We start from the raw sequence: 25,686 nt of genomic DNA, 5'->3' as shown, positions 1-25,686 counted from the left end.
TAAGGCTGATCCCTTACACCCCATGAGTCTTCTCGTTTCAGGTCTAAATATTCATTTTCCCCTTATAATCCATTCATGCTTTAGCAAGCATCTGTTGAACACTGAAGATGATACAAATGCACACATGTATAAATCTGCCATATTCCCAATCCTCTGTGAATTTGTGGTTCAGTAGGGAAGGAAAAGGCATATAGATAACTAAAACCAATGGGAGAGTGGTGTAAAAGAAGGAGAAAGAACTACAGAGTAAAATAAAGAAGGACTAGGAAAAGAAAGGAGTAATAATCAGAGGTGTGGATTACAAAGATGTGCTATGACAAATGCTGTGAGTTCCCAGAACACCGTGTGCAAAAAAGTTGATGAGGAAGAAGTTAAGGAAAAGATCTCAGATTTGATGATTTTAATCTAACTATAAAATGCACTTTAAATAAAGTGATTCATGGATCACATTTGTTTATTCACAGACAAATATTAAGAGGTAACAAGTGAATTGTGTGGGCTTGGGGATAAGTAAAGAGAAAAGCGGTGACAATCATTTATGTAAATAATTCTAACAGTGATCCATATGAAAGGCATAATATATTTATTATAGGAAGAACAGCATTTCTCCCATATACTTGGACTGGAGGAAAAAGAGAGAAGGCCCACTTTTATCAAACATGTTACATAATATTAAATGATAAGTCAAAAAAAGAAAGAATGAGCTTCAAGAATATGGAGAATGTTGAATCAATATAGTATATACCTGAAACTCATACAGCATTGCATATTGATTATACTTCAATTAAAAAAAAAGTATATGGAAAATGTCCTTTTCCTGTAGAGACAGATTGTGGACTGGAGGCCTCAGCTGACTGGAGTCTCATTCAAAAACTTTAATGAGTGGCACTACTTTGGAAACAACCAGGGTCCTGAAATAAAGATGAAAAGGCAACGAAAAGCAGGCTAACTGCTACCCTTAGGCAGGCAAATCAAAGCATCTGAGCCTAAAAAAAGATAGGAAAAATCACTTCAAACCTTTATTATTCTTTTGCTCATTTCTGAATAACTCAAACCAACTGATATCCCACCAGGGGCTTGCTGTCCTTTTTTGCCTATGAAGAAAAATAGCTGTAGCAGATATCTATTATTTCTATCTTGCAAGCATCCCCTACCCCTTCTTCTGCTGACTGCATACTTTCTTGTTGAGAGGTTTCTTCCCCCAGAGGATGCACAAGGTTATGCGTGCAACCTAGGGTATCCGACCAGAGCCCTTTGTCAAAGATTGATCTGCTCATCAGAGCACAAGGTCTGCTTTCTTTGTAAGATCGAAACCTTTGTCATCTGGGTAGGGCTGGAAGTGCACGATGGACACAGTCTGATGGAGAATGGAGCCAACACAGAAGGCAACGCTGACAGGAGAGAAACATATTCTTGCTGGTGCTGTTAAGCCACGGTTCATTCCTGTTACCCCCTGTACTTCTGACTTACACGGCCCAGTGCATTTTCTTTGTTGCCTAGGTTAGTTAGTGTTGAGTTTCTGTTATTTGCTATTAAGAGTCCTGAATGCAATGTTTTTGAATTACATTTTTCATGGGAAATCGAAATGTGAACTTTCAAATCATAATTTGCCCCGTCCGTGATTATGTCTAGGGTGCATGCTGTAGCATAGAGATCTTCAGACCATCATAACCACCTTAAGACTAACGACTGAGAAAGGAAGAAGGAAAACCACTGGGCTGAAGATGAAGTATATTTTTCATCTTCTTTTATTGCCTCAGAAACGAATGGGTGAATTGTATTGATGCCCTAAGGAAATTCCATTTTTTTCTTCCCAGTTAATCACTCATGGAAAATTAGGAAAATGCTGTTGTCATTTCAAAGTGGCTCTAGTCCTGGAGATGACATCTATTGGAGACATGCCTTATTTATTTATTTCTTAAAAAAATTTTTTTTCAATGTTTATTTATGTTTGAGAGACAAGAGTGAGTAGGGAAGGGGCAGAGAGAGAGGGAGACACGGAATCCGAAGCAGACTCCAGGCTCCGCTGAGCTGTCAGCACAGAGCCCGACATGGGGCTCTAACCCATGAACTGTGAGATCATGACCTGGGTGGAAATCAAGAGTTGGACATTTAACCAACTGAGCCACCCAGGCACCTCAGTGGAGACATGCTTTAAGGGAAGAATGAATCAAGAAACTGAAAACTAGGCAGTAAAAGATCAAAGATTAATTGATCATCTATTTTGGGCTGGACAGGACCCTAAATTTTAAATAGGATGGCAAGGAGGAAACTTAGGAGGGAGGACAACCGTTTATTCAAACAAGACATGTACCATCACAGTTCTGTGAAAAAGCACATCCATGTTGGTAGCTTAGTGGGGTTAGCAAAACCCCACTGATTTGTAACAATAGCAAAAGAAAGTAGCCTTAGCAAAGAAACTGAACTGTGAGATGTTTAAAGTACATTCCAAGTGAAAACATTGCTCTTAGAAGATTCTCAGTAAATTCTCTGAATAAATGAAGAAACGAAATTTATCACTCCCACAAAACACATGAAATCTAAACTATGAATGCACAGAAAGAAATCAGGCAACAAAACAAAACCCCCAAACCCCCAAAACTCCCAGTCGGTATTTTTCAATTTTAGGCACTCCACGGAGAATACTTTCTAAATTTCCTCAGCCTGTATCTCAGGTAAAGCTATTGATTCAGGGGAATAAGTTACACAGAAACCAAGGGAGTTTCTAGTTTGGCAGGCTCTGGGTTAATAATTAAATTAAAAATTATATTATGACTCCAGGTAAAAGATGAGCATCTCTGAACGTCAACGTTTTCATCTGTCAAACCAGAACAATGATTCTTTTATAAGATATCTGTGAGGGGGGTGAACCAAAAAGGCGGGAATCTGACCCAGGAAACATTTGTAACTTTCAGTTTAAGGGCGGAAAGATTTCAAAAGTAGACTGTCAGGAATGAAGGTAGCATATACTGGAAACGAAGAGCAGGGAAATAGTTAATTTGCAGGTGCGGCGGCTCTGAGAGAATCTGAGGCTGAAAGTGCTGGATGCTCAGGAGACCAAGGGAGACACATCGTGGCCCGAACTTGACAGCAGGACTGGAACCCTCGTTCGGCACGGTTACCAAAAGGCCAGGTTCCGAGTCAGGCAACAGAACCTAGCCGTCTCCAGTTTGCACCCTTTTCTTTGCTCAAATTAAAGCCGGGCTGGTGGAGGGAGGATGGAGGTAGGACAAGCGGTAAAGAAATTATAGTTCGGGTAACAAGAACAACGAAGCCAACAAGATCAGGATGGGTGTCAGCGACTATAAAAAACTCGCAGAAAGAGGAGTGAGCAACGCCGCGAGAACAAGTTTTCCCGTTAGCAGGTCTTTCCAGAGCCCCCTTCAGCCCGCCCCACGGCTCCCCTCTCTGGGATGTTGACCGTCACCCTTTCCTCCTCCTAACAAAGCCAAGCATCCATAGAAACTTATTTTTCTCCAAAAGTCTGAGCCAATTTCGTTGTGGCGGAGGTTTTTCATCGCTGTAACCCAACTTTCCTCCGTTTCTTTGGCGAGATGTGAAATTAAGGCTGCCCGGCAGGCGGGAGCCCCAAATCCCGGCAGCCTAGCGGGGGGGGGGGGGGGGAGCTGTGAGGGAGGCGCCGGGGTGCAGCTAAGAGTGCGGGCGAGGGGGCCTGGCAGGACGCGCGCTCCGGTCCCCTCGCCGGCTGCGAGCGCAGGATCCCGAGCGCCGGGCGGCGGGGACGCGCGTGGGAGGGGGGCGCTGGCAGCCGGAGCCGCGGTTTCCGCAGGAGCTATTTTTAGCGGCCGCGTAGTCCCTCTGGTTCCCCCGCTTCCGAGGTGGTAGCCTCCCGCTCGCAGCCGCCAGTGCCCGGCCGCTTTCCGCCTCCCCCGCCGCTGCTCGCGCTTGGTAGCGTCCACGCAGGCAGGTCCGGAAACTGAGCATGTGTGGAAGCGCTCGGCGGCCTCGGCGGCGGCGCGGGCAGAGCCGGGCTGCGTCAGGCTGAGCCCATTCACCGCGCGGCCGCAGGAGCGCAGCGCCGGCGCCGCGCCGCCCAGCCCCGCCGAGAGGGGCGCACTCGCCGCCGCGGGGCCCGCCGCCGCTCACCGCAGCCCCCTCCTGGCGACCCGCAAGTAAGTTTGTAAGGTGGTTGGGCGGTGGGGCGAGGGCTTGGCGTCCGGGGGAGCCCAGGCTGGCAGGCGGGAGGCACGGTTGGCCGCTGGCCCCGGTGCCCGGCGTCCCGGCTTCCCGGCGAGCCGCTTGGCCAATTTGATAGCGGGCGGCCACTGGGATGCTGGAGCAGGGGGGACCGGCAAAGCAGGAGGGCCGAACCGACTCTGGCGGGGGCCGAGGGGCCCAACTTGGGGAGAGGGAAGGACTGCGCGGTGAGGGAGAGGATCGGGCAGGCCGGGAAGGCGGGCTGGTGTGGGATGGAGAGGCTGGGTTTGGGATGCGGGCGCCCCGCCGAGAAGAGCCGCAGAGGGAAAGCGGGGTGTCTCCGGGGGGTTAGGGTGGGATGAGCGTGAGAGCGCAGTATGGGGGGCATGGTAGGGGGTAAGAGTGTCCAGGTCGGAGCGGCAGAGGGAAGATGGATGAAAACTGGGGCGCGTGGAAAGCGGATTTGAACGAGAGCAGAGGACGCAGGTGGAAGGGACAGTAGGTTCCGGAGAAACGAGTAGACCCGGATAATTTGGGGGAATTAGTGCCAGGTTGAGGGCGATATAATGATGGTGAGAGGCAGCCTTGAATCGAGGTCTTTGGAGTGAGTGAGTATGCGAGGCCACATGTTGGGAACCGTCTGGAGAGAGAGGATGGATGCAGAAAGTGGCCTGGAACGGCCAGCTGGAAAATCGTTGAGGGATTTGGGTGAAGGGGAGGAGGGCAGCGGTGCAGAGATCGGGTGGAGGAACTGGGCTGCTGCTGGAGCCAAAAGGCTCAGGAAGGGGTTGGAGGCTACGTGCGGTCCGCCTGAATACTGACTTAGTAGCGGTTCTCTGAGGTTCACTTGCACCCCAGGCTCCTCCTCCTTCTCCTACCTGGCTTGGTCCCAGGGCGGCTTGCTTTAGGCGAGCTAGTAGGAGATTTGGACAGATAAGGCAGCCGGGAAGGTAGTCATTTGCACGGGAACTGCCAGGGCTTCCCTTAAGTGGTTCCCGGCACCCTGGGGATGTAATGTAGAGTCGGAATGTGTGTGTTGCAGGGCGGTGGAGAGGAGTGGTCGCTTCTGGGCCAAAAGAATCCGTGTTCTGGCCCGGGAGGTGAGATGTTTTGGGCTGGGAAGTCAGGCAGAAGTCTGCGGCGTGCAACTCGCGGCGGGGCGTGTGTGCGCGCGTGTGTGCGTGTTGCCTGCCCAGGGTCGCGTCTGTTGCTGCAGTCTGTTTCCATGACGAGGAGATCCTGGGATCCACAGGCAGCACGGGGAGGGGATTAAGGGAAACGTGTTTTCCTACGTCTCTTCTATCTCCTTTCTCCAGGGTCACATTCTTCGCTCGTCCAATGATGCGCCTTTCTAACCTCTCCCCCTGCCGTCGCACACCCCAAACCTGGCGCGGGTCTAGTCCTCTGATTTGGTACCCCGAGGAGGAGGCAGCAGTCCCTTGTGTGCGGGAGGGTATCCTAGGAGTCCCCGTGATTCAGAGAGGCTCCTGAGTCCTCGGGTCCTTACCTGGGGCGTCGCTCCGGGGGTCCGCAGTTCACTCTGCTGCCCCTGCAGGTGACGCGGTGATGTTGCCCCACGGACTCCGGAAGCGTGATGGCTACAAATGGCCTTTGGGGCCCGAGAATCCCTGCAGAGTGACCAACACTCGCAGGTTTTCGAGAGCAGGGGTCTTCCCTGGGTTCCCCGTGTATAAATGTAACTTAACAAGAAAAAGACCAGATTAATAGAGTAAACCAGCATCTCACTCAAAAGGCTTTATGCAAAAACGCCTCTTTCACTAGGAGAGATTTCACCCACCAACTGCAAGAAGGGAAAGAGCTTCTGCAGCGTACAGGGTGGAAATCTGGGGTGGGGGTGGGGGGAAACAGGAGCTGTCATCATGTCCGTGGCTTCTCAGACTCCATCCAGCTTGCTTTGCTCTGTCGTCGTTGCCATATTTTTAGAGAGGCTTTACCGGATGTGGGGAAATGAGGATGAAGGTGACTCTTGCAACCTGTGTCACCTGTGAAAGGACTCAAAAGAAGAAGAGTGACCATTGTGCCTATGGTCTGTGGATATCTAAGAGGGATGGGTTCTGACGTTGTTGTGCAACCATCAGAAATAGTTCCCACATCCACAATGCAGGGGGGAGACTCAGATGAAGGGCAGTGAGAATTCTCCAAGAAAGTGATAAGGCTCATGGTGTAGGTTGTCACAGGGTGATCACTGACCCATGGAGGCACACAGCAAAAAGGACAGCAAGCTTCTAATGGCCAGGCCACGGCCTCATATTCCATGTGACCATGGCTTTCTCAGTTTCTAGCATAGTCCTTTTGAAATATGTCCATGATTCTGGCATCTGAAAGGTGGAGAGTTGAATAAAGACCTAATGATGTCAGTTTTCACTTCTATTACTGTCCCCCCCCCCTTTGATGATTATTATTAGAACATGTGGTGAAGATAAGATAAATTATTTGTAGCCATTAATTCTCCCTGAAGTGCTGTTCAGATAAAACATAACCTTATATGTTTGCCTATTTTGTTTGTTTGTTTGGGGATCAAGGAGAAGTGATTATTGGGCAAATTGATTTTGGAATCAAAACTAGGCAGAATTCAGGCACCGGAACATCTTATAAGCATGTGGAGGTGGATTCTTCATTTATAGAATGTTTAATTTAATGTGAAATGAGAAAACCCTTCCCTCTCTACCCTTCATCTCTTGCATTGGAAATACAGAGGATTGTACCCTTGGGCTGGTTCTTAGTCCTCAGAAGCACATTTTGACTGTACTTTTCCTGGAGGATTGTTTCCTAAACCCAAGTATTCTTTAAGAAATAGTGGAGGGGCGGGGCGCCTGGGTGGCGCAGTCGGTTAAGCGTCCGACTTCAGCCAGGTCACGATCTCGCGGTCTGTGAGTTCGAGCCCCGCGTCGGGCTCTGGGCTGATGGCTCAGAGCCTGGAGCCTGTTTCCGATTCTGTGTCTCCCTCTCTCTCTGCCCCTCGCCCATTCATGCTCTGTCTCTCTCTGTCCCAAAAATAAATAAACGTTGAAAAAAAAAATTAAAAAAAAAAAAAAAAAAAAAGAAATAGTGGAGGGGCGCCTGGGTGGCTCAGTCGGTTAAGCGTCCGACTTCGGCTCAGGTCATGATCTCACAGTTTGTGAGTTTGAGCCCCACGTCGGGCTCTGTGCTGACAGCTCAGAGCCTGGAGCCTGCTTCACATTCTGTGTCTCCCTCTCTCTCTCTGCCCGTTCCCTGCTCATGCTGTGTCTCTCTCTGTCTCAAAAATAAACATTAAAAAAAATTTTTAAAAAAGAGTCAGTGGAATCTTTGCTTCCCTAAGGTAAAGGCATTTAAAAAAAATGGTGAAATGGTTTGATGAGGCAGAACTAAGAGAAAAATGTTAGTCAACATGGAAGAAGAGAAATCACCTTTTACCTCAGGGCATCTTACTGATAAGCCTAGAGCAGTGGTTTCCAGCACAGGCAATTTGGCACCCACTCCCCCAGGGTCCTCTGGCAACGTCTGGAGAGAGGTTTTGGTTGTCGCAACTTGGGGAGAGGGGTGTTTCTGGCATCTCATGGGCAGAGGCCAGGGGTGTTGCTAACATTCTGCAACACACTGGGTAGTCCCCAGCAATCAAGAATTACCCGACCCCAAATGTTAGTAGTGCTGAAGTTGAAAAACCCTGGTTTAACACAAGACATGATTGGAATTAAGAGCAATTCTTGTTAGGATGCTTTCATATATTCCTATTGGAATTTCTCTTGAAAATCAGGACCAGGCTTTCTTTGCAAAATGGCTCCATGTTCTAAAATACTCATTTTAAGGGAAATTAAAGAGGTTTCCTTTAGCAGGACTTCTTTTCAGCCTTAAAAAATAATCCTGACACGTATTAGGAATGTTTACAATGATACGTTATATAGTATGCCTATGAACTGAGTAAACGTTTTTGATGAAAGCAAATTATAAAATTGTTTAGCTACTGTATTTCTCACTGAACTTGTTTGGTAATTCTCCTTTAACATACATAGTTACATTTTTTTTTAATTAAAGTTAATTTAAGGCTGTAACTAGTAAGTTCTTCGTGTAATGAGGGATTGAACAGAATCAGAGAGAAAAAATTTAAATGAATATTTATTAGATGCCTCATAAAATATTCCAAAGTGAAACCTTAGTATTGGTAGACATCTGTGCAGGAAGGTAGGAATCCCATATAATTTTCATGTATTTAGTTTCAATTTTAAATCGACAGCACGGCACGTATTGAGAAACAAACCTTCCTAGCCCGTAGCACAATAGTCTGCCTAGAGAGAAGGAACAATGGCTTCCACTCATAAATGTAATAAGATCAGGGAAGAGTTCTAATATCGCCTGTGTGCGGGAACTCAGAACACTTACTAGGTAAAAGCTTTGTCATTATTACACCCAGGCCTAGAGAAACTAAAGAGATTTGGTCACTATATCTACCTTCTGGCCCTGCCCTCCCCCTTTTGTTTGGTGATTGGTTGGTTGGTTTCAGAATTCATTCTCCATAGATTGTCATTAGGACTGCTTACTTCCCTTCTTGTCCTAATAACCATTTCCTTCACTCTCGGCCATTGCGATCCCTCAGTCCCTCAGGAGTTTGTGTAGCAGAAGAGACTTCCCATTCCTGCTAAATCTCTGGGGCACCCCATAATCCCTCCTTTTCTCCTGTGTGTACAAACACAAACAGCTCCTTCTGGCTTCCATGTGGAACAGACATTGGTGTCTCTTTTGGAAAAAGGCAGTTGGAGAATCCTTGTTTTCCACAAAGGCAACCTCTGTGTCTCTGGTTGCAAGTTTAAATTGCTTTTTCAATGTTTGTTTAATTGCTGTTAGGAAGGCTTCCTCTTTCCCAAGGGAATGGTGAAAGAACCAAGGAAAATAGGACTTCAGTTCGAGCAACACTGATGTTGGTAGAGTGTGCCTATCTTTGGACTATATGAAAGCTCACAAACATGATTTGAAACAGTGAGTATTATATATTATAAATTCAACAAGCATTTGTAAATTCAACGGTAGCAAGTTCTACTCTAGGCACTGGGACTGTTGCATTTGCGAGGTCAAGCTGCCTTGTGCATTGCAACCAGTTTCAAAACAAAGTTCATTCAGAGATTATGTATATATTCTATTTATATCTTTAAAACTCTGTAAAGAATAAAGGCAGGATGGTTATTCATTTTCATGAAATTGGGAGCAACTATAGAGATACAGCTTAATCTGTGAAAATACTTCTGAACATGGTGAAATGTAGAAGGCAGAAGAAATATTTAAAGTGGAGACTTACATGGATCTCTATATAGACTAGACAAGGGGTGTGAGCGATTTGAGGTGAAAGGGGTCAGTTCTTGTCTCCCTTTGCCTTTCTGTAGGAAGTGGTTATTGATTTTGTTTGACATCTGAACAAGGAGAAATGGTTTCCTTCCCTGCAGTTACTTGTTGAATAGATGTGTGGTCTTTTATACTGCTGATAGTCATGGTGGTAGAAGGCAGTGGGGCGGCTGGTATGATGGTTAGAATGAAGCAGAATTTGAAATCAGTTCTGTCCTAATGTTTGCAACAAAGGCTTTGTATACACACCTTCAAAGATAGAGCATGCCATGTGACTATTTTGAGGTGACTAATAGAAAGATTATAGAACTGAGCATTTTTGCTGTTCTGTGTACTAGGTAATATGTATGCTTTGTTTGGGGGGAGAGGGAAATGAAATAATATGGCGGCTCCATTACTTATAAATCAACTTGCTGGTCCCTGTGGCATGTCAGTTACTGTCCCAGCTAGAAGAAAAGTAGTGTGAGGGGAGAGAATTTTATGAAACACCATAAGTTGCCTTTGCTGAACTCAACAACAACAACAACAACAAAAGTAGGATTTTAAAATTTATGCTATGGCAAAGGCAAAGAGAGTTTCTGCTTTTTATTTCTTTTTGTTTTGTTTATTATTGTTAAGGATGAGTGAGAGCAATCCATGAAATAGGCAACCTGCCTGTGGAAGGTTTTACTTTTGTTTATACATGCTTATCCATCTTAAGAAACAGATAGCCCAGAACATCTCCTGAGGCTTTCAGCCTTCATTATAAATAGCATGTCTCTTCTAACTCTGGAATATTTATTATGTAATGTCATTTAGAATCAGAATACTGGGCTAAGTTGATACTGATAACAATCCTTTCTAATTTTGTGATTTAGAGTTGTCTCTGTCCTCTTAAAGAAGGTGAAAGAGACTTGGCTGTTTGTCTTAGGAGCATAGTCACGAGGACATGATGCTACTTGACATTGGACCCCACTGACCAAAACATAGATCTCAGTCTTCTAGATTGTGAAGCTTGATTTTAACAATTTTGATTTGAACCACTGCTGTAACTGGGCTGAGAATCAGTTGATACATTTGGAAAAGACCAGCTGCTGAACCAGAATGCTTAGCCACACATTACGAAGAAACATCTACAGCAGTTTAGGGTCAAGAACTTTGCAGCCAGATCTGGCCCTTCTACTTAGTAGTTTTGTGACTTTAGATACTTTTTCTTTTTTTAACTTCGTGGAGCTCTGACTTCCTCATTTTTGAAATGGTGATAATTTTTTTTTTCTGTGAAGTTCATGATAAGATTAGAAGAAATATTTTTAAAGTGGAAGTACCTATTAAATAGTGGTGGTGGTGGTGCTTATACATCCTTCTAGTGCTAGAATTTAAATGGCTACTGTCCAGGGAAGGAGGCAGAGGTTGAATAGAGTCAGAAGGGTCATTGGTGAGCAAAGGGAGATGGAAAAGGACGATGAGGTAGATCATAGATTAGGAAGGGATGTTAGCGATGAAGTCATCTGATGTCTTCTTTTGACTGATGAGGTCTTGGGGATTCAGGATTATGAAGTGGCTTGTTCACGTTCAACGGTCAGTGCATCATTTCAGCTGAATGTACATTTTTTAAAGTTTCTATCCAAACTTTCTCTACCTTAACAGCATACTTATTTTCTTGGTTAAATCCATGTTTCTTCTATTTATTTAAAAATGCTTATGTATCTCAAGAACCTCTCTTTTCAGTTGTTATGTTCCAGGTCTTCTATAAGCAACAAAAGCCATCAATGGATCTCTAATTTAATTTGTGTAGTTCATCTCAGCTGTTCATGTACATGATCCAAATGATCAAGTACATCTTTACTTTTTTCCTCATTGGGGTGAACATAAGTAGAATTTTGGGTAAAGATATCTAAGAACCAAAAATACCACTATGAGTAATGCTCTTCAACTAGGTTATATATATTAATGACCAGAAAATTGAAGATTGGCCCTTTTGGTGGTTCTGTTGCTAAGGTCATAGTTTTGCTGTTCTTTTAAATCAGTTCAGTGCTGTTGCCATTGTGGCTTCTTGAAGAGTTTCAGATTCAATAACAATGTAAAAACCAATATGCATTAGAGGTACTTTGTAAATTGTAAGTTATATTATGTATGCTGTCTTATTTGTAATTATGGTGAAGGTATATAATCAGTTTGCAATAATGAAAGCCTTAAAAATAGAAGGCAGGATGGACAGTAAGCTTGAAAGAACATTCCCTTTAGAATCAGACAAACTTGAATTCAAATCTCTATTTTTTAGTTAGTAGCTGTGAAAACTTGGCCAAAATTATTTGGCTTTCCAGTTTCTCCTATCTTTTGAGAATCACATCTATACCAGATACCAGATTAGGAGTATGATTCTCGTTATTGACTAGGTGAGATATAAGCAGATAAAGATCTTATTAGCATGATACCAAGCACCCTTTGTCCTTGTACACTGCTAATTCTACTGTAGTTCAGCTATGCCCTTGAAGATGAGTGTTTGTACTTGAATCAGTTCAGATTCTTTCACTGTCAAGGATCAGAAAACCTGATTTCAAGTGGCTTGAGGAAAAAATAAAAAAGAAGGTCTTCATAACTATGTAACTGAGTGGAGGAGGGGACTGTGTTTCTAGATTTGACCTGATCCAGGGTTCATAACCATCTGACAAGCTCCTTGTTTTCCCATTGCAGTTTCTTAGCTCCCCTTCTTGATGCTGGCTCCATTTCTGACAGACTTTCTCCTTGGGGCCCTAAGAATGCTGCCAGAGCTGGTAGGGCTTCATATTGCCAGGTTCAAATCTACTGAGGGGGGACTCTTTCCATAGCTCTTGAAGAGGAAAGAAGAAACTGCTCTTTTCAGAAATCCCAGGGAACATCTCCCTCACCTCTTGCTGTCTCCAGTCAGGTAAAGAGCCTATTCCACCAACAACAATGGCCAGAAGGATGGTTTAGACTGGTTGGGAGGTATGTTTTTCTATAGAAAGGTGGGAGTTTGGGGAAGAAGGGGGATTTTATATTACGCACATAAGCAAGAAGGGGACACTACAGCCCTTGCATTATTGTTGAGCCCTAAAGAAAAATGTTGGAGTCATGGTTTTATTTCATCTGAGACATGGTTAAAGTCTAGAGAATTCTCCTCTCTCCACTACTGAATAGATTTGAATCTTTATGATTGAAAGAAACCAATGTACATTAGGTCTCGTCCCTCATTATACGTCATTAGACTGGATGGCTAGACACTGAGATTCATGTTTTGTTATAAATAAATGTTAAGCAAATGTGGTAAAGGTAAAATGTGGTCTTACATTGAGAATTAATATATTAATGGACTAACGATTCTTTCTGATCTATGTTTAAATCTTTATGTAAATCACCGCGACAAGATGTCACAAGCGCATATCACAATTCAGCAGAAGAATGTGAACAACCGTGATAAATGGCTTTGAGTAAATATTTTATTCTGTTTTCGTTCATCTAAATGGCTTAGTAATACAAACATCATTGCATTTTTAAAGCCAACTTGTAAGTACTATAAAATATAATCTACCTTTGATGAGTGAGGTAAGCATGTCAAGGTAGCAGTTGGTTTTCCCATAGTTTCCCACATGAGGGAAGATATATTCTAGTACAATGAAGTTAAAAAGTAAAAAACAACAGAAATCAGCAGGGCATTAATTATCCTTCGATCTATTTAGATCTTACATTCTTAGGAGGACCAAGGAAGTTTAAAGGTGATCTTTTATATCACTGAAGTGTTATTGAAGTGCAATTTTAACCCCTTACCAGCATGTTTTTAAATGTCAAATGAGCAGTCATGTTGGTAAGTGTATAGTAGAAAAAGAGCAAAATATAGTTTTTAATGATGTGAACTAACATGAACAACTGAGAGGAAAAAAGAACCATTCTGGCACTATAGAAATACTCAGTGATTTTTTAGAAAAACCTAGGGAGATGTTGTTTTAACATAGCCTTATAGGCACAGGCTCTGATTATGTTATATATTAAGAGTTTTGTGTTTCAGTGTTAGGTACACATCATGTTCATCGTTAAATATTATGGGGAAATGTTTCTTGGGCATTGAAGTTAATAAATTATTTTTGTCATCCTTAATGTGAATGAGAATAAAAAGGTTGCTAATAGTCTACTTGAAAACTATACATTAATTTCTTTTAAGTTTGCCATCAGCTTCCGCTTCTTGGACTGAAACACATAGACTTGCAAAAAAAAACCAATAACTAATCCATTGTAGATAGTTGTACCTTGAAGCATTTTGAGCTAATCATTTAGACTTTTGTGGGAGGGAATTGAGTGAAACTGAAATTTCAGTGAACCCTACTAATAGTGGTAAGTCAAAATAAGGTAAACAATAATAATAATAAAAAAAGAACAAAATCCAAAGCTTTACTTTTCTAATTTATCAGAGTTCCTTAATTGAATGAATGACGTAGAACTGATTCTGGTTAATCTCAGCATAAAGGGATTTACTGGATTGTTATGGAAGAGTTCATGGGATTGAGGGAAATGTTGAAGAACAAGACCTTGGAAAGGCTGTCTCACTACTGGGATGAATCAGCTCTAGCTCTTTTCCATCATGTGTCATGTGGTCACGACTCATAATTCCCAGCAGGAGAGAGAGAGAGAGAAAGTGAAAGTGAAAGAGAGATAGAGTGTTCTGGGAAAGATCAGGACATCTTGACAGATAGTCCACTGACCCTGTGTTTAATGAGCTCATGGAATCACCCCATGACATGATCAATGATCTGCTGATACCAGAAAAATGGAAATAGATGATGCCGGGCAGACACACTAAACTAATGTCCACTACATAGATTCAAGATGGAGAAACTTGCTTCAGTGATGATGAATTACTAGAAGGAAAAAAGAAGGCGGGGGGCGGGGGGGAGGTGGTGGGGACACTGAGTGTATATCCAAGCAGTATCTATGTAGAAGGCAAAAGTACTGTGTCAGTTTCCAAAGTCAGCTGTAACAAGTTTCCACAAACTGGATGGCTTAAAACAATAGAAATGTATTCTCTCACAGTTCTGGAAAATTGAAGATGGAAATCAAAGTGTTGGCAGAGCTATTCACTCTCTGAAGACCGGAGGGGAGAATCTGTTTCATGATTTTCTCTTCGCTTCTGGTGCCTCCAGTAATCCTCCACATTCCTTGGTTTATAGATCCATCCCTCCAGTCCCTGTGTCCATCGTCACATGATGTTCATTCTCCCGTGTGTCTGACTCTTTCTCTTCTCTTCTCTTCTCTTCTCTTCTCTTCTCTTCTCTTCTCTTCTCTTCTCGCCTCACCCCCCTCCCCTCCCCTCCCCTTCCCTCCCCTCCCCTCTCCTGCCTCTCCTCTCCTCTCCTCTCCTCTCCTCTCCTCTCCTCTCCTCTCCTCTCCTCTCCTCTCCTCTCCTCTCCTCTCCTCTCCTCTTCTAATAAGGACACAGGTCACATTGGATTAAGGGCCTATACTATTCTACTACAACCTCATCTTAAACATTACATCTCTAAAGACTCAACTTCCAAATAAGGTAATTCTTAGATTCCAGGAAGGCCATGAAATTTGGGGGGAACACTATCCAACTTAGTATAGGTGTGATATGGATAAAACAAACAGCAATGCCCATAGCTAGGTCTAAAGAGTGAGAGGGGGGTAATATCCTATTATTTGCTGTTATAAAACTATATCTGAATTATCATGGCAAGTTTTAGGCACTCTTTTAGGGACTGTCCATGTCCACTAGATAATAGAAAAACAATTTGGTTTTTAAGAGCAATTTTTTTGAAGTATAGACCATAAGTTTGGCAAAGAGGAGTGTAAGATAAATATACTATGAGCTTCCAGGTGTTGAAAGGAAGAAAGATGTCGTCTTTGCTCACTTACGAAGAACTAGGACATATGGCTGGAAGTTTCAAGGAAGGCCATTTTCTCTCACTGTAAGCAGAAACATTCTTGTATTAGCATGGTTCAGGAGAGGAGTGAGCTACCTTGAGAGTTAGTGGGGGCTGCAGTCTGGAAGCACTCAGCAGATGTTGGGTCAGTTTTGTCATGGATGAGGTAGAAGCAATTTCTGCATGTGAAGGGAGCTTAGATGGGATAACTCTATGGTTCCATGTTGAAGATTCTCTTCTTCTAGGAATACGAAGGACTCTAGTGATTCCCAAAACATTTCTTGAGCACTGAGCAGACATTATATGTTGGTAGAAATAGAAGTAAAAATGGCATACAGGGTCTCTAGCGATTACATAGATACATGTTTCAGAGGTACACCATGGTACTGATAAAGAACAATCCAGGATCCTGCACAATATCTGGTGTAAAGCCTAAGATCAATAACTATTTGTTGAATGAATTTATTGTTTAATCAGAGTCTGCTTTACAAATATATGTTCCTTGTGTACCTGGGTACCTACCTGATTGGTATCAGCCCTGCCATATTCATTCATATTATCTTTTATAGCCTTCTGGTTTTCTAGGATTACCTTGCTCATATATCATCACTATCTTTGTTTCATTTTACCATTTTAAAAATAGGGTTGGAAGTGGGGAGTAATTTTTCTCTTTAATCTCTTTCCTCCTCTGGGCTGTCTTTGCCAGGAGAGGTAGCCAGCCTTGAACCTCTACAGTCAGTGTACTAATGCAAAGACTGGAGGGGACTAGTTGGGCTAAAGCAATGTTTGTCAAGGTGTGGGATCAATGATTGGTTTTATACAGGATGACTTTGGGTGGTATATGGATATGTATTGAATTGAATTAAAAGGATTTTGAATCTGTTCCCTTTCAGTGTTTCTCATTAAGGCAAGGAGAAAAGTTTTAATTTGATGCTAGTTTTTAACACTTCTCTAATATACCTATATCTCCCTTTTTAATGAACAGTAGGCTTTGGATGTAAAGCTTTCAGAAGTCAAATACACTGTTTTGTTTTCATTGCATTTATTTTTTATTTTATCTTCTATTTATGCTAAGTTCTAGTTTCCATATAAAGTAATGACACAAAGCTTCCTTTAAAAATTCAAGTAGTTGGGTCGCCTGGGTGGCTCAGTTGGTTAAGCGTCTGACTTCGGCTCAGGTCATGATCTTGCGGTTCGTGAGTTCAAGCCCCGCATCGGGCTCTGTGCTGACAGCTCAGAGCCTGGAGCCTATTTCAGATTCTGTGTCTCCCTCTCTCTGACCCTCCCCCGTTCATGCCCTGTCTCTCTCTGTCTCAAAAATAAATAAACGTTAAATAAATAAATAAATAAATAAATAAATAAATAAAAATTCAAGTAGTTAAAATTTACAAAATGGTATGATATTAAACAGGAGGTAGATGGTGGTGATGGTTTGCAACAGGGTGAGTGTCCTTAACACCTCTGAACTGTACACTTAAAAATGATTAAGATGGTAAATTTCTGTTATGTACGCTTTACCACAACAAAGAATAAATAGTGAAAAAAATTAAAGTGTGAAGAAGAAAGCATTTAAACGCTTTAATGAATTCTTAAACGTCAAGTGAAAGCCAGCAATATAGTTGAGAATAAGTGGGATCACAGATACAAGGAGAAGATGCACTCACAAGTTCTTACCCACAGGCCTCTGCTCAGTGTTTACCAGAAAGCTTGGGAGCACGGAAATTGACCAGAGAGGGACCCCCTTGGTTCCTCAGGTATGCAGGTACTGAGAGGCTTCCCCTCCTTGCAGACACAAAGTCTTCTTTCATATACAAAAGCCTTAAGCCATTGGTGGAGGGACAGAAACCCCATTGGGCCCAGTATCCCAAACTGATACAGAGTGGAGATCTGCAAGGGATTAAGAACATATTTTGGTTTATACATGAAGAAGGAAGGGCAGAAAAGGTGTGGAAAAGCCAACCCAAGGCCCAGATTTATGGGGCATAAGACTGAAGATCTACCCAGAGAACTCAAACATCTATAGCAGCTGTATTCATAATTGTCAAACATTAGAAACAACCCAGATATCCTTCAGTTGGGGAATGAATAAACAAATTGTGGTAGTATTCCATGGAATAAAATTCTACTTGACAATAAAAATAAATAAAAAGAAAGTTTCTTGACCTTACCACTGTGCCAGTAATTACTGAGGGTAGCCATTAAAGCAGGAGCCATGAATGTTTCATGAAAAACATGGCACTTTAGAAAATGCAAATGTCCAGAAGTAGATCAAGAGAATTATGGAGAAAGCAGGAGGTGCCTAGAGGGGATGATTGTAAGGGTAGGAGAGACACGAAGGCCCTGATTTGCTCAGCAAGAAAAAAGTCCTACATGCTATCTGCATGTTCTTTTTCATTATGATGCATAAAATACGACTGACTTATAAACTATTTTTAAAACTCAAAGTCCTCTATAAATACATATACAGCTTTTCCATTACCTTAAACGTATATCATGTTGAGAGCTAAAGGATCCAGGCTAAAGGATCTTTAGAATTCACGCAATATCCTTCGAAAACAAGAGTTTTTAACTTGTAGTTTGTAGGCATGGATAGAACTCAGTATACGAATCTGGATACAGAAATGGTCTGTATTGTTATTGTTATTAACATCTAATTGAAATTTAGCATCATCCTTAATTGCGGGTAGAGGTCACAAAACATAGAAGCTCTGCCAGTACCTGTGGCTTTGTTACCAGTGGAAGTCACAGGTATCATTTCACATTGCAGTTGTTTGAAGGTATTTAAAAAAAAAATCATTTATGCTCATCCCTACTTTGAAAATGTTATTATTGGACCTGTTGTTAGATCTTTGTTCTTAAAGTATTAGTAAAGAAACATGGGGGCGCCTGGATGGCTCAGTCAGTTAAGCATCTGACTCTTGATTTTGGCTCAGGTCATGGTTTCATGGTTGTGAGGTTGAGCCCTGCGTCAGGCTCTGAACTGGGTGTGGAGTCTGCTTAAGATTCTCTATCTCACCCTCTCCCCCCACCCCCCCTTCTCCTCCTCTCTCAGGCTCTCTGTCTCTCTCAAAAAAGAAACAAAAAGAAACCTGTTTACCATGTCACAAATTCATCCTTTTAAAATTTGGTAACTATTTCATTGTATTCTGTGTATCTTATTCTTTGAAGAGGTCCTAGGCTTTAACAGACTCCCAAGATACATAGCACATAAAAATGTTAACCTAAAACCTTGGTGGCATGGGGCGCCTGGGTGGCGCAGTCGGTTAAGCGTCCAACTTCAGCCAGGTCATGATCTCGCGGTCCGTGAGTTCGAGCCCCGCGTCAGGCTCTGGGCTGATGGCTCGGAGCCTGGAGCCTGTTTCCGATTCTGTGTCTCCCACTCTCTCTGCCCCTCCCCCGTTCATGCTCTGTCTCTCTCTGTCCCAAAAATAAATAAAAAAAAAAAAAAAAAAAAAAAAAGTTGAAAAAAAAATTAAAAAAAAAATAAAACCTTGGTGGCTTAGTTGAGTGTCTGACTTTGGATGAGGTCATGATCTCACGGTTTGTGGGTTCGAGCTCCACATCGGGCTCCATGCTGACAGTGTGAAACCTGCTTGGAATTCTCTCTCTGACCCTTCCCTGTTCACTCAGATTCTCTCTCTCAAAATAAATAAATAAACTTAAAAAAAAAAAAAAAACACAAAAAACAACAACCCACAAAACCTAACCTAAAAGAAAAAAAAAACAAAACCTAAAACCTTTCTTAGACTCTCATCAGTATTAAGTTCCATTCAGTGCACACGGCTCAGTGCAGAAAGCCTGAGCTGTTGAGTGAGTTCTCATTTACCAGACCCTGTGCTTGATCTGCTAAATGCCAGCTGTGCCTTTCTGTAGGAAATATTGGTTCTAGTAAATTTCATGCCAATTGGTAAGTGCAAAGGGTACATTTTTGAGAATCTGTAGATCCTCTATGTAGAGTTTCTAAATTTCTCAGGACAGTTTATTTCATTTTGACAACCCTGACAGGAAGTCTTGCATCTTCTGGGGTAAAATCTGCTTTTGTTTTACTTCTGTCATAGACCTAGGTCTGGTCTGTATAACCTCACAATTATCTAGGAATTTCCTGAAGTCAATAAAATACTCTTACTGTGACCTTCCTGATGTGTCCCAGGAATACAGATCATAGTGAAATCTGCCAAATCAAAATATATTTTGGCAGAAATATACTTACAGGGGAACATTAGTCTTAGACTTCATGGAACATTTTATTTTTCTTTTTTTCCCCATGAAACACTTTTCTAACGAATATTAGAGATCCTAGTATGTGCCTGGCACTCAGCTCAGCACTGGGAATATAACTGGCAAAGCAGACATGGTCCCTGCCCTCACGGATGTTGGAGGGAAAGGCATTTGTTATAGTGCTGGGAAGGTGCTCTGAAGACCAAGCAGGTGGGGTGGGAGGCTGAGCAGGCAAGGGACCTGAGTTTGAGAAAGGATGGGCTCTCTGGGTTGATAGCTGCATGGGGCTGGAGTCAGGGCAGGAGTTAGGTGTTCCTAGCAGAGGAACCGGCTTGGCACGTATAAGGAAATGAAAGATGATCAGCTTGGCTGGGAGGAGCTTGAGGTGGGGCCAAGTGGAGGTGGAAAGATAAACCAGCAGGAGACAATGCAGGATCTTTAGGCCAGACTGAGGATTTTTGTTTTTGAAGCAGGGCGTGACATGGTCAGCTGTGCTTTATTGATACAGAGTAACTGTACTTCTTTTCTAAGAGTACAAACAACAGCAAGCAAAAGCAGGATGCCTGGAAACTTACAAAATACAGTCTGCTATTTAAACACAAGGGACATGAGACATGTACCAGACTACATGCGCATATTACAAATAACCTTCAGCTCTGGGTAGCAAGCTTTTGGTTTCAGTTCCAGAGTTAAATTACTTGTTTCTTTGAGGTTCTGAACTGAGGGAATTCTAAACCATTTGCTTTTGTCATGTGCCTTTGAAGACTTCTTGGTAAAGTTTCCATTATAAAAGCTATTAACATTGTTTTCAATCTTTAATAAGGGGGGGGGGTGCTATTAAAACCATTTAGATATCTGCTTGATATTTTAGTTGCAATTGTTTACCTGTTTATTTGGATCTCATTATAAAAGGCTGAAGGTACTGTAACTATAATTGAACTGCCTTGCAAGAAAGACTTTTGTAGTAATGGTAATCTCTGGTACATTTATATGTATTGAAAAGTTTGGACTTTCCCATTTGATTAACGAATATGGGCCATAGTAGTATTGGACATTGATGTGTATATGATCCTTTCAGCCACTAACTTGAATGAAAAATTCTTGCAATCTTTATACCATTTGAGTAAGAATATAAAATACGCTTTTTATTTCATGTATTTACTTTTTGAAATGCTCTGCAAAGTAATTGAGCAGTTCTGCCATATTATAGTATTAGCAACCAATGGGGATGAATTAGCTGCTGGCTCACTGTATTATTCTCATTGATATTTGGGCTTTGTTTTTGGATATTCTGAGTCACTGGACATGAACAAGAAGAACATTCTTCCCTTTCAACGTGTCAACCCGGGGTCTGGGTGTCTACATTTGTGCAAATTCTGAAATGTTTCACACGAAGCCAAGACAGTGTGTTCCAAAACAGCTAGCGTCCACCTGTACTTAAGTAGCTTATTATTAGTACCTTCGTTCTTTTTTGCCTTGTATGGAGAAGATATAAGAGGATACTTCTTGCATCTACATTGTAAAGGACTTTGAAAGGTCCTTGAGACAAGGATATTCAGAAGAGATGACTAGAGAAGTCGCAGAGAATTCTTTTTCTGTGTGTTTGGCATCTTTACACATGGTATTGGTAAGAGCTTCAGAGAGTAACCATCGCGTCAGAGGGCTTTGTTCTTTGTTTCAGGCAGTATTTGTTTGTTTTTGAGAATGTGCTTCCATGAATATATGTCTTGTCTGAGCAGAATTCCTTTGTGGACTGCCCCTACCAGTAGAATCAACTTTTTCAGATCCATGGTTGATGTGGGGCTGACCTGCCTCCTTTGCTCCCTTTGCTCTCGGGGTGAGCATGTGACCTGGTCAGCCAAAGTACCCCCACCTCTAGCCAGAGTGGTTTGTTCAGGTATCGGTATATGATCTCAACCAGCAAGATGGCCAGAGTACTCCCTGGGATTTTGGCAGAACACTGAATGATGCTCTCTTTCTCACAGGGGTTACAAAGCTACTAGGATTTGTGTCTACAACTGCTGATGGATTTTTGTTAACGAATGGAGAAAGTCTACCTGAAAAATGAAGGCACACTGAGGAAAATAGAAACAAAAGAATGAAAAGGCGCATTTCATCCCGTTAATGCCACCATATTAGATAGCCATTCCTGAATATTTTAGTTGCCACAAACCCGTTATTTTCCACTTCCGCTTAAGCTAATTTGAGTTAGGTTTTTGTTACTTTCAACCAAAAGAATTAAAACATACATACTGCCAATAAACTGCCCCTGCATTCAGGTGGCAGCAAGAAGGGAGAGGTCTGAAGGTGTCATCTGGTATGCCTGTGAAAGATTTGAAAATCTCTGATTCCCTGAGCCAGACAGAGTTTGCAAGAGAAACCAAAGAATGTGCTAACTTTTCACTCCTGTTGGCATTTACTGTAAATAGCACTAGATCTTTTAAACTACATTCTGAAGAAGGAGCATCCTAGTTTTTCTCATATATAGGAGACTTGGTGTTGCTATGTATTATAGAAACAAACATAAATGGTAGCTGGCTGATTCCTAGTTACAGCCTCGCCATCTGAAATCCATGGATACATTTATTTGTTACACATTTGCTAAAAGCATGAAGCATTCTAAGGTCTATTTTTCCACAAGTAAGATATTACAACCCCAGTAATGGTCTCTAACATGAATAACAAGATTAGAGGGACAAGCAGTAAAAATAATAAAAGACAAATTATCCTCTATTTCTAGTAACTCAGCAATGAAAGACATTTATGTTCTCATTTGGACGTTAAATAGCTAGAAAATATGAGTCAGTCATTTTGGATGCAGAATTCTGCCACAGCTTCATTCCATTTGGTATCCTAGGTATCAGTTTCTTACAGACATTTCCTTTTAAAGACAGGGAAGAAAGATACACAGTATGCTAATGGGAATGAGTATCTCCAGTGCCCTGTGAACCTAAAGTGGAAAGCAGAGGGGCTAGAATGACATTTCTGTTACAAGTTTATGCTAGTGGTTTATATTGTTGTAATTCTTCATGAAGACAGAGACATGAAACTTCTATAAATTAGGATTGTTTGTGGCTAAAAGAAAAGCTAGGGGAACCAGAGGCATTCTTTAGACTCACTTTATCTTACATCAATGCTTGTCTCATGGATAATAATTTCTGCTAAGAAGGGTTATAAGATAAGCCCTTCAGCTAAAAATAGAACCTGGTTACTAAGCTATAAGAAGAGGTTCTCTGCATATCGTAATTCAGTGACTAGAAAGCATGGTCTTCCGGGGTATGGCCTGCATGGTGTCCAAGTACATTATGAAGCATCTTGGTTAGCTCCATTCCCCTTAGAGGGGGAAACACAATAAACAACGATTTTCTACGAAGTATCATAGAACATACTGACGTGTTTATTATCCCTTGTGCTCACATAATAGGGAAGTAGACTTCTCCCTTCCAGGTGATAGAATGGGGAAAACATCACATTTTCGGAAGAAAAACACTGCACAGGAAGAAATAGCATAAAGATAATGAAATTCTGTTGTGCTGTGTTTAATGAACTGATGGCTTAATAAACTATTGCCTTGGAGACCCCTCAAAAATCACCCGGAAAACACATTTCTCACCTTTGTATCCGTAGGAGATTGTTAGTAAACAAAGATTAGCATTCACATTTAAGTGTGGGGTTTGCTTCCAAGGTTTTGGTTTGTTATCAGTTGTTGTTTCTATATGGCTAAAAGAACAGAGTCCTCCTGGGCTGTTCCAGCTCCATGGGGCACTTCTAGTCTCACACAGTTAAGTGGTTGGAAAACACACTTCTGTGCATTTGGATCTCAGTCTTCCTACCAAAAGGAGTGAGGTTCAAAGCACATCCTGTTGCCCTGGCCATGCCCACACAGAGTGGAAAGGCTGATTGCCAGGACCTCTAGCTGTAGCCAAGGGACAGTGGGGCATGCAAACAGATGGGGTCCTGGGCAATGAGAATTCAGAAGTGGCAGCCCAAGTATATTGGAAGATGTGGGAGCTTCCTTAAGCTTTATGAAATTAAGAAAAGAGAGAGCTAGGTCTGCAGAAGTCATGTGTTGAATCCCTGAGCCTTGCACGTGATACAGTTGCTGACAGAAAGTCCGGGCCTTGATGCAAAGAAAGGACCTTTCCAGTGCAGAACAGCATGAGTCACAGAGGAGCGATGTCTGGGTGACAAAAGTACAGGGAAGGTCCAGACCTTTCCTATAGCCTGACATGGAGGAGTGTCAGACTGAAATTGATATAGGAACATTCCCCCTCATCTTGCTGCCAAAAACACTTATTTTTGTACAATATACTTCAGCTAATTGTATAATAAACTGATTGTAGTTTTTATTCCTTATTAATTTCAGGGATTCCCAACATAACTTATTTTACTGTATTTTTATGACTATATTCCCTATGCTGTACCTTTTACCCCCATGACTGACTTATTCCATAACTGGAAGCCAACTCATGTGTTCATTTTTTCATTCAGTACCTACATTGACTGCTCACTCTTTCCCAAACACTGAAATAAAACAAAAATAACAAGTGGTGAATGTATCCAAAGAAACCCCTGCTTTCACGGACTTTGCATTCTAGTTTGGAGAGACAATTAGTAGTAGGTAAGCATAAAGGCTTTCCATAAAGGCTTTGAAGAAAACATATTCCAATAATGTGAATAATGTGACAGAGGTTGATAAGCCCGAAGTTGGGGAACAATACTGGTGTGTAGATAAAGATGAGTAGGGAGTTGAGGATTGGCTTGAGGGGAGAGTAATATTTAGAGAAGGAGAAGGGACGGAGGAGAGGCAAGGGGCCTGAGAAGCAGCAGCCAGTGACGTAGCAGGAGAGCCAAAAAAGCAGTCCTTAGAGAATGTTTAGGTCATTTCTTAGGCCCACAAGTGACCCAGTCCAGTTGATGGTTTCTGAAGTTTCATCCTGGCTGCCAAGGAGGCAAGACCATCACAAGTCAGGGGCAGAAGCAGAGAGACCAGTTGGTGGCGGTTGTGGGAACTGATGTGAGAAATAAGAATTGTTTGGACTGTGATCTTAGTGGTAGAGGGGATCAAAGACCCTACATTTGGGACATGCACAAAATGTGGAAGAAGGTAGTTAGCCCCCCCAAAATGGAAGTGCACGTAGCACTTACTGATGGATTAATATTGGGTGTGAGGGAAAGAGCAGTTGCGCTTGGATGATTTTCATTTAGATCAGTGCTACTCAAAAAGCTGGTCTGTAGCTATTGCCACTGATCTGCGAGAGCATAAGGAGCTTGTGCCAAAGTGTAAATCGGCTGACTTTCTTCTTCATAGCAAGATTTTCTCAATGAAGGATGCAGTACGTTGATTTACATTCTGGCACAAGCGCCACATTTTCCTGTAGAACAGAAAGCGTTTCCGGAGCAGACTCATGTGTGACCCTCACTTTGAGAAGCGTTGTTTTAGATGAAATCATCAGTGAAAGCCATAATTTTACTAAGGTCTCTGGCTTATCCAGGTAGAGCGTGTTCTTGAAGAATGGCTGATTCTGTAGTTTTAGAGGTGTCTTTGGTTGCCAAATGAATGGCACACCTGATGAATTACAAGATACTCTGAAACAGCACCTTAAAGTTCCCATTTCTAGGTTTCTAAACGCTTTGTTGACTGTTGTTTCGTTAGTGGTGAAATGTAAAAGAACAAGCTTAGGAAAACATTTTTTAAAAAATAATAAATTAACTCATGTTTATGAAGTAGGGTCACAGGGGCAACTCAAGCTAAGCTTTAGTTCTTTAAAATGTTGCTTATGCGCCATCATTTAGAAAACCTTCTGCATCTCCTAGCCATTCTGATCCAACTGTTTCTCTTATGTGTTTTCACAACAGTCTGTGTTTTACCTCTGTCATAGCACTATTTAAAAATTTTTTTAATGTTTATTTATTTTTGTGAGAGAGAGAGAGAGAGAGACAGAGACAGAGACAGAGCACGAGTAGGGGAGGAGCAGAGAGAGAGGGAGACACAGAATCTGAAGCAGGCTCCAGGCTCTGAGCTGTCAGCACAGAGCCCAATGTGGGGCTCGAACTCACCAGCCATGAGATCATGACCGAAGCTGAAGTCAGATACCCAACC

General features: G+C 42.2%; 1 protein-coding gene across 1 annotated transcript in view; it reads left to right on the top strand.

Annotated features, from left to right (window-relative positions):
* Positions 1–4,006: 4,006 nt before the first annotated feature.
* The window catches only part of OXR1 (oxidation resistance 1), a 457,575-nt gene continuing 435,895 nt past the window's right edge, over positions 4,007–25,686 (top strand). Inside the window, exon 1 of the mRNA XM_086696101.1 lies at positions 4,007–4,133. The gene's annotated coding sequence lies outside the window, so the exon portion shown is untranslated. The remainder of the gene's footprint in view (positions 4,134–25,686) is intronic.

The sequence above is a fragment of the Puma concolor genome, chromosome F2 (assembly GCF_028749965.1).
Source record: "Puma concolor isolate L17-30 chromosome F2, mPumCon1.1.hap2, whole genome shotgun sequence".
Taxonomy (NCBI): Eukaryota; Metazoa; Chordata; class Mammalia; order Carnivora; family Felidae; genus Puma; species Puma concolor.
This window is presented reverse-complemented; position numbering and strand designations above follow the sequence as displayed.